Here is a 9703-nt window from a genome sequence, read left to right on the forward strand (position 1 = left end):
GCACGTTCACACCACTCCCTTCCCCGCTTCTTCCCTCTAAGCCTTAGGGACTCCAGAGACTTGCAACCAAGGGAGCAATGAGCAGTGGCAGCTCACCCCAGGCTAACCCCCTGAACCTGTGTCCAAGTCCCCTTTTCTCTGACTTCTCAGTGAGCCAAAGCAGCCCAGCTTAGGCTCTCCTGTTATTTCTTCTATGCCCTTCCTGGTTTCTCTGTCCTAAGTATATTTTTGCTCTGACCAAAAAATCCTTACTAACTTTGCTATACTTCATCTCTTGATTGAAGTCTATAGAATCCAAGGGCAAAAGGAAGTCAGTCCTCAGGAAGGCCAGCAGCCAGGACTGGAAAAGCCATAAGGGTCTCAGCTGAAGTTTTCTCTATCTTCAAACCTGCCTCTATCTACAGTTCTGCTCTACTTTTCTCTGGAAAACAATTTTCCCAGCTCTAAGTCCATGAGTCAGATTAAACTACCCCCTTCCCCCCCCCGTCACACACAGAGATTGAATCAACCCCATTGACTGAATCTCATACTCTATAGAGAAAGAATATTATTGGTCCAGCCAATAGTATTTATTGGTCTCCCCTTCCCTCCACCCCATCACTTATGATCAGGGAAGTGATTGGGAGAGAGGTCATCAACATGTCTTTGGAGGATGTTGATTTGAACAGAGATTCATACTCTATAGAGAAAGAATATTATTGGTCCAGCCAATAATATTTATTGGTCCCCCCTTCCCTCCACCCATCACTTATGATCAGGGAAGTGATTGGGAGAAGAGGTCATCAACATGTCTTTGGAGGATGTTGATTTGAACAGAGATTTCCCAGAGAATAGGCGCTGGGCAGATTAGCAGATAGGGATCATTATGTCCTTTGTGTCTTTGTGAGGGGTTTTGCTCATTTGTTTGTTTTTTAAGGGTAGTTAATCTTATTTATTTTTACTTTAAATAATTTTTTATTTTTCAATTATAGTTGACATACACTATTATATTAGTTTCAGGTGTACAAACTAGTGATTAGAAATTATATAACTTACTAAGTGATCATTCCAATACATCTTGTACCGGCCTGACACCATACGTAGTTATTACAATATTACTCTATTCCCTATGCTGTGCTTTACATCCCCATGACTATTCTGTAACTACCAGTTTGTACTTCTTAATCCCTTCACCTTTTTATCCCCAACGTCCCTCCCATCTGGCAACTGTCCAAATGTTCTCTGTATCTATGAGTTTGTTTCTGTTCTGTTTGTCCCTTTAGTTTGTTTTTTAGATTCAATTGTTGATAGATACGTATTTGTTGATAGGTATGTATTTATTGCCATTTTATTATTCATATTTTTTATCTTTTTTTTTCCTTTTTAAAGTAAACCCTTTAACCCACTGTTTTCAATGGTCAGTCAATGGGGCCCTGTTTTCTATTCAGCAAAGGTCTTTGCCTGTCTTTTCTCACTAAAATGGATGCCCAGAGACCAAGGCCAAAACCTTTGATGTTGATTGCTGCCTTTCTTAAAATGTCTCTCTCTACCTCAGTTGGCTTCCAAATGCCAAGTACCCTACTTTTCCAGTTTCAAGTTGCCATTCCCATTTACATCTTCTACTAATTCCTGATGTCCCTGTCGAAGTGTACCTCTTGGCCTAAGTTTATTTAAAGAGCAAAAGCACATGCCAAGTTGTTGAACATCAGAAACAGTGCTCTTGTCTCCTATGGGACCAGCATGTAGAACAAGCAGGACAAAGGGGATGATGGAAGCAGAAGGCCACCTTTGCACCTTAAAAATGTATTCACTGCACCTTAAATATGTATTCAGTGGGAGATCTGCCCATGGGCCTGGATGAAAATTTGAGTGGTCCCATAACTTTTCTGGTGGTTCTTTGATTGGTTTAAACCACAAAATACAGTTTTAAATTCAGAAATTTTAATGTGAATGCCAATGGTCAACACTTCAAGCTTCATTCAACGATAAGCCTTCCCTCCACTTCCCTAGCTAGGGTCCAATGCAGGCAGGCTGTGTTCTCCCAGAAAGGGGAAAGGGAGTCTTCTTTCTATTCCCTCAGACCCTCCTCCAATTCATAACAAAGGATATGGGGAAAATCTGAGGATGGCAAGTTATGTGCAACTGGTACTCTGCCAGGAGGGTTTTTGTTGGGCCTGGTCAATAACTAAAGTTTACATTTCTCCTGTAGGTGCTTTCCTCTTAGAGGCCTGAAAGTGCAACATCTCACCTGGGCAAGGACATTTGGCCTGGCTGCCACTGCCACTCTTGGTTTCTGGTTCCCTGAAGGCCACTCTGTGCAGATTCTCCTGTTGGAGGGGAGGTGGGAGTGGGCCCTCAGCCTCTCCAGGTGTTCCTCTTGAGCAGGATTTAATCATCTCCAATACAGCTGTCTCTCACAAATGGCTCTCATCTGGTCTTCAGGAAACACTGGTACATACTTTAATCCCATGAGCAGTGGAAGTGCAGCTGCCTCCCAGAGCACATAAGTCTTGAGTATTCTCTCTCTCTCTCCCCTGCCCTCTCTCTCTCTCTCTCTGAACTGCTGCTTTAAGCCAATACCTTCAGCCTCTCAACTTTGAATATCTCGGGTAAAAGTCAGACCCTCCAAATACCAGAGAATACCAATTAAGTTCCCCTCATGGTCCTCTTGACAACCCCTCTCTAGTGAGATTACAGAAGATCTTGGATGAGTGGTTCGGTGGGACTCAGTATTGCTTTCCTTAAGAACCCTCTTCACAGATCCTTTCCCAAACTCCACTTCTGATGCCCCTTTATGATCCTATTTTGAGTGAGGGTTTTTTAAAAAGTTTTATTTATTGATTTGAGAGAGAAAGAGAGAGAAACATCAGTTTTTGTTGTTTCACTTGTTTATGCATTCATTGGTTGATTCTTGTATGTGCCCTGTCCAGGGATGGAACCCACACCTTGGCATATTGGGACAATACTTTAACCAACTGTACTACCCGGCCAGGGCTGAGTGAGGTTTTTGTGTGTGTGTGTTTTTTTCAATTACAATTTACATCACTATTATTTTGTATCAATTTTAGGTGTGCAGCATAGTGGTTTACAAACTTTCCTCCCTAATATTTCCAGTACTCAACTGGCACCATACATAGTTATTATAATCCTAGAGGCCTGATGCATGAAATTTGTGCACAGGTAAGGTCCCTAAGCCTGGCCAGTGATCAGGGCCGATCTGTGGGGCAACTGGTAGGGTGATCAGGGGGCCCCCCACTGGCACCCACCTTGGTTGGCCTGGGGCCTGCAGGCTGTGGCCAGATCCTGCATTAAGCATTTGCCCCCTGGTGGTCAGTGCACATCATAGTGACCAGTCGTTCCACTGGTCCTTCTGCTGTTCAGTCAATTTGCATGTTAGGCCTTTATTATATAACACTAGAGGCCTGGTGCACAAAATTCGTGCATGGGAGAGTCCCCTCAGCCCAGCCTGCACCCTCTCCAATCCGGGACCCCTTGGGGGATTTCCGACTGCCGGTTTAGGCCCTATCCCCGGCAGTCGGACATCCCTCTCACAATCTTGGACCACTGGCTCCTAATCACTCACCTACCTGCCTGCCTGGTCACCCCAACTGCCCCCTCCCCCCCTTGGCCTGATTGCCCCTCATTGCCTCTGCGTGCTGGCCTGATCGCCCCTAACTGCCTCCCTTGCTCTGCCAGCCTGGTAGCCCCACACAGCCTGCTTGTTCAGTCGTTTGGTCGTCCCTCACTAACCCTCCTGCTGGCCTGGTCATAGGCAGACATCTTATGAGGGCGTGAGGGTTAATTTGCATAGTACTTCTTTATTATATAGGATTATTGACTATATTTCCTATGCTGTATCTTTACATCCCCATGACTATTTTGTAGTTACCAATCTGTACTTCTCAATCCCTTTACCTTTTTCATCCAGTCCTCCAACCCGTCCCCTTTGGCAACCATAAGTCTGTTTTAGAGTGAGGGGGTTTTAAGAGACAGCAAGGGGCTAAGATATTACCTTTGAGATTTGCTTCCTGCTCTGGCAATTACTTTAGAATTTCACATCTATTGTCTTTGATGCCTCAGTCAAAACTTTACTTTTATATCTTGTCATACTAATGTGGATCTATAAAAACTGCTTTTGTTAATTGACACCAAGGACATAAGGCTAAGAAAACTTGTTATCTAAAATCATAGGCTGTAGAAAACTTAGCTGTTTGAGTATCAATGAGAATGGAACACCCACTCTTGCCTGGATGATGGGAAACTGTAGGTGGCTTTGACCCAGGAAAGCAGCCTTTATTTCCAGCCCAGGTACAAACTTTCAGATAAAATTTGGGAATACAGCATTCTAAATTTCTCTTAATTTTATAGTTTCTACAGAAATGAGACTCTGCATCTGCCTTCCAGCCTGACCTGATGTCAGTAATATCACTAAATGTTAATAAAATATTATTGACAGCCTTGCTCTGCTTTGAGTCTAATCACAACCCTGTTTCATTCAAGTCTTACCTAAACTCCACCATTCCTGCACACCCTACAATAACCCTGTCTCTTCTGTTTGGTGAGGCCCTCTGTGGGCTCCTTAGAGCGCTCTTCCTTGTCACAAGTTCATAAGCAGAACTAACTTAGACTCCAGGTTTGTCTCTGGTTGTGTCTGACACCTGGATTTTATCATTAATGACCAAATCTTCCCGATCGTTATCAACTCCCACTTTCCCACATTCTGTCTTCATGTCGGCATCCTCCTGTCGCACCAGGTCACACAAACTCATTGCCACCATTATTTCACCAGAGTGATTCAGAGTTCTGTAACAGCGATTATATAACACCACAAATACATGCATATGCAGGAACAATAACATCTATAGACTCTAGCAAAGAAGAAATTAGTAAAGGGTATTAAAATTACCTGAAGGGCTTTCTCAAATTACACAAGCCCTGAGATGCTGATACAATCCTACCTACTATTCTCTCCTGCAATACACATACTTGACTAACTCCTCATAACAGTGATCCTGTTTGCGGGGGGGAGTACCCTCAGTTATGTTTGGGTGACGTTAAGAAACTCTACTTTATCCCCACTAATCTGATAGGTTAAAGTTACCAAAATTCTAAGTCTATAAGTTTGGGGAATATTTTTTTTTTCTCATAGTTAAAAATACAGGCTTGATCTCACTTATAAATTAAAGGAAAACTGTCTACTACCATAGTATCCCCAGTGGCATCACCAACTCTGGCACCTAGCAAGTGCCCAGTGAACATTTGCTAAACTAATTTATTTGGAACTCATTTTAAAATGGGAAAGGTTTTACCTACCAATGGTACCTGAGAAAGAAGCATGTACCTAAACTATTAGCAGTGACTGTGATCCATTCTATTCATTTTTTTGTGTAGGATGTGTGTATAAACCGAGAACTGCCTCCTAACTCTGAGGAACAGGGGTGAGGAATGACAGCATGCTATTGGGGTGTCTGAGCCTTGATTACCTGTGACCCATGCACACCTTTGTGCACATCTGTATGTGGGCCTCAGCATGGTATATTAACACATGTGATATAGCTAAACAGTCAAGAACCTCTGGGATGATAGTTGCTTAAATGATAATATGCTAACCTAAGGAGCCTCCACCTGTTTGTGATCTAGTCTTTGGTTACTCAAACTAGATGTTCCCTGCAATGCATATGTCCACCTGACTATAATCTATATCTAGATAGATAGATAGATAGATAGATAGATAGATAGATAGATAGATAGATATAAAACTTAAAGTTTCTCATAATAAGCCAAATTAATCTCCATCCTCCCACTTGCCATGTCTGGAAAGCTATAAATTTAAAATAGTTTGATGTTGTTTTAAAACACTCTTCATATCTGTGGCATTTGAAGTAAAGACAAGAAAATAACTTTTTAATTGCACTTAGCATTTTTTAAAAAAATTACAGTTTTTTTGCCATGATTATCAAATAAGAACAATTATAACAATACACACAAAAAAAGTCTTGTCGCCATTTAGTCACTGTTGTGGTGCAAGAACAGACCCAAAGAACAAAGAACATGTTCACTTTGTAATCCTTAGGATGGAATAAGCATTTCACATTCAGAAAGAAAGGCATTGATAGAAACATTCAGAGAAAATACACATAGAGGGAAATGGGTTATTCAGCATTTATATTTAATTAATCTCAGTCATCTTTGTACTTACCTTGTAGAGCTCACAAGGGAACATCGCAAGCAAATCCACTCTTGCACTACTTATGTTCCCCAGAAACCTACACACCATCATCCATTAATTAGCACTGACCTGGATAGCAGAAGCTTCTTTATCCCACCACTTTAAAGGCAACCCCTTGTTGTGTCCAGAAGATTAAGAATCATGCAAAAAGAAGCCATAACAAAATAGAAAGCCATTACAACTGCAACAGGAGAAGTAATTGGAGAGGGTACTCGGGCCTCAGGGGCATTGCCAGCAAAGACCATACTTTAGGAGATTGGACTCTTGCTTCATCGCCTTGGTTTTTTTTAACTTTCTTTTGACTATACATTTATCAAAAAATTCTATCTCTTTAGCATATGAGCAGGAAACAAAAAACTTAATAGATAAGTCTCTGATGAATTTAAATTCAAAGATTTAAAAAAATGAAATTATGTGGCCAAAAGGATATATAGAGGCATACTAAATAATAATAAATTTAAGAATGCAGGACACATAACATAGCTGAAGAACTGATTAAAGAAGTTAATGTTGCACAGAGAAGAGTGATTTATGATATTCATAATTTACGGTTCTAATTATGTTCTATAAACAACTGAATAATAACTTCTTTAAACTAAGAGCTCCTGTGCTGTTTAGGTTGGTTAGCTCCTGTAAGCAAATGCCAAATATTTTCATTACTATTAGATTTGTCCTAGCTACCATTAATATTATGTGCTAGTACTTCATCTTACTTAAGTCATTAATAATGGTCATTCATCCAACATTCATTGAGCACCTACTATGTGCCAAGTATTGAAGAATACAAACATGTTTAAGGCAAAATTCCTAGCCTCAAGGAGATCACAGAATGCTGATTTGTACATTTGCAATTGTTATTAACAAAATGGGAATTTGCCCATGTCCCAGTTTATCTCAGGTGTAACATTATAGATTATACAAGCAAATGAACCATGGAACCTAGCAAGGAACAAAGAAAAATAAGGCAAATGGTTCATGAGTACCATTAAGGGCACCACTTAGTTGGAGCAGGCTTGATGAAAGAGGTGGCATTTCAGGAGAACCAGCTTCCATTATTTCATTAAAGGCAGCAAATCTAGAACCAAGTCAAAGTGATTCTGAGAAAGTTAACAAACTGTTGAAGAGTCTCCAAAAGAGAGGAATGTACAGTGATATTAGAGACCTGAATGTCAATCCCAGTTTAGAAGACACTAAAGCTAGTGGAGTGAACTTGGACATCTTGTTTACCTTTCTAAGACCATTTTCTTATTAATAAGATGTTCAGTTATTAATCTACCCAAGAAGTCACAAAGTGGGTGAGCATAAAGTTTGTAGAAATTTGGATTGGTTGCCAACATTTCCAATTCAGGAGATTTCATATAAAAGTCCAATTTACCAACTTTTGTTTTTTAGAGGAAGATATGGCAAGGCTGACCCACATTTCCATGTGGCAACCATTGACAGGAGCAGAGACTTGTGCCCCTGTACAGTGTATTAGAGACCTGAATGTCAATCCCAGTTTAGAAGACACTAAAGCTAGTGGAGTGAACTTGGACATCTTGTTTACCTTTCTAAGACCATTTTCTTATTAATAAGATGTTCAGTTATTAATCTACCCAAGAAGTCACAAAGTGGGTGAGCATAAAGTTTGTAGAAATTTGGATTGGTTGCCAACATTTCCAATTCAGGAGATTTCATATAAAAGTCCAATTTACCAACTTTTGTTTTTTAGAGGAAGATATGGCAAGGCTGACCCACATTTCCATGTGGCAACCATTGACAGGAGCAGAGACTTGTGCCCCTTTTAGAGCAGGCATGGGCTTTGCCATCTGCCACATTCTATGTCCAAATTGCTTCACTCATCCTCCCAGCTACCCACCTGGCCTCAGTAGGTATTTGCGTTTCCATCTCATGAACTGGATTTCTAAGGGCCTTTTGTTATTGTTGTTGAAAGCTATAGAAATGGTATTAAATTCATATAAATTAAAAGTACATATTGTAACACTGGCTGGGTGGCTCAGTTGGTTGGAATGTCATCCTGTACACCAAAAGTTTCAGGTTCGATTCCCAGTCAGGGCACATACCCAGGTTTCAAGTTCAATCCCTGGTCGGGGCGTGTATGGCAAGCAACCAATCAAAAATCAGTAAAAACATAATCCTCAGGTAGGATTAAAAATAAATAAATAAAAGTTGTAGGGAAAGGAAACAAAGTTCCTATACAGAAGGATTCCAAATGATTTATGTAGATGCTCCACCCTCATGAAGGTGTAACCTACCTCCCTGCTCCTTAAGTGTGGGCTGTGTAAGGACAGGGGAGTGAGCAGGAGTAACTTTACTGTGGAGAGACCTGGCTAGCACTACCTCAGCTGGGTGATCAAGGCCAACTTCAATAGTGATAAGTCATGTTTACAGTATGTACAGTCATCCTCCCAAAAACCCAGAACCCCAATCTAATCATGAGAAAAACATCAGGGAAATTCCAATAGAGAGACAGTCTATAAAATACTTGACCAGTACTCCTCAAAATTGCCCAGGTCATCAAAAACAAGACAAGTCTGAGACTATAACTGCCAAGAAGAAGCTAAAGAGATGTAACAAGGAAATGAAATATGGTAGCCTAGGCAGGATCCTGGAACAGAAAAGGGACATTATGTACAAACTAAGAAAATCTGAATAAAGTATGGACTTTAGTTAATAACAATGTATCAATATTGGCTCAGTAATTATAACAAATGTACCACACTAATGTAAGAGAGTCATAATAAGGGAAATGAGGTGCAGGGTGTGTGAAAACCTGTACTACCTTTGTCATTTTTTTCTGTAAATCTGAAACTGTTATAAAAAATAAAGCTTTTTAAAAAATTGTATATGTGTACCGTATATACATATATACAAAGGAGACTGAAGTATCTCAAGGGGTGTGGAAGATTTGAGCATCCAAGGCTGAGAAGAAGGCCAGTCAGCAGCAGCATCTTTCCTGCACAGCACCGCCCCTAGTGTGGCTCAGCTCTGTCCTCTGTCACTGTGTCTCTCAGTCCCACATTGCAAATTCTTCCAGGAGAAAAGCCCATTGCTTCAGTCTGGAGAGACATCAAGGCCTAGACCCAGTCATTCTGCCCAGGGTTCAGTGTTAAAATACGGCCACTGCACCCAGGCCTGTGTGTAAGTTACCACTTTGATAAAAGGGGGAAGAGCTGTCAGTCTAGTCAGGTCCTTCTCAGCTCTGAATTGTAAGTGAGATGGTCTAAGACAGTGGTTCTCAACCTTCCTAATGCCGCGACCCTTTAATACAGTTCCTCATGTTGTGGTGACCCCCAACCATAAAATTATTTTCGTTGCTACTTCATAACTGTAATTTTGCTACTGTTATGAATCGTAATGTAAATATCTGATATGCAGGATGTATTTTCATTGTTACAAATTGAACATAATTAAAGCATAGTGATTAATCACAAAAACAATATGTAATTATATATGTATTTTCCGATGGTCTTAGGCGACCCCTGTGAAAGGGTC

At 40.6% G+C, this 9703-nt stretch overlaps 1 pseudogene; it reads right to left on the reverse strand.

Moving 5' to 3' along the window:
- Window positions 1–4601: 4601 nt before the first annotated feature.
- The window catches only part of LOC102242596, a 52782-nt pseudogene continuing 47680 nt past the window's right edge, over window positions 4602–9703 (reverse strand).

Source organism: Myotis brandtii, unplaced genomic scaffold (genome assembly GCF_000412655.1).
Source record: "Myotis brandtii unplaced genomic scaffold, ASM41265v1 scaffold49, whole genome shotgun sequence".
NCBI lineage: Eukaryota > Metazoa > Chordata > Mammalia > Chiroptera > Vespertilionidae > Myotis > Myotis brandtii.